This window comes from Crocuta crocuta, unplaced genomic scaffold (assembly GCF_008692635.1).
Source record: "Crocuta crocuta isolate KB4526 unplaced genomic scaffold, BGI_CrCroc_1.0 scaffold126, whole genome shotgun sequence".
Taxonomy (NCBI): Eukaryota; Metazoa; Chordata; class Mammalia; order Carnivora; family Hyaenidae; genus Crocuta; species Crocuta crocuta.
The window spans coordinates 5,910,977-5,911,300 of record NW_027531000.1 but is presented as its reverse complement, the minus strand read 5'-3'; positions in this window follow the sequence as shown (position 1 = coordinate 5,911,300).

Genomic DNA, 324 nt, shown 5'->3' with positions numbered 1-324 from the left:
GTTCAAAGACGCTATAGCACTTGGTTGTAGATGGTGGCCATCCTGCCTCCTTCATTCTACCTCCCGGTTCTAGTTTATTGTGTAAATATATCTGAAGTCCCTAACATGGGCCAGATACTCTGTTAGGCACTGAGATTGAGGGGTGAGCAAACACAGGCACAGTCTCATCCCTTCCAGAGCCTTCAGTGTCATGGGGGAGCCATGTACTATCCACTACTCCCACAAGTAACGCACATTGCACCTGTGATGTGTGGTCTTGCTGGAGCATTGCCTAGTGCTGGGGAGTCACACCATTGCGGGACGCGTCCTAGTCAGAGACGCAGA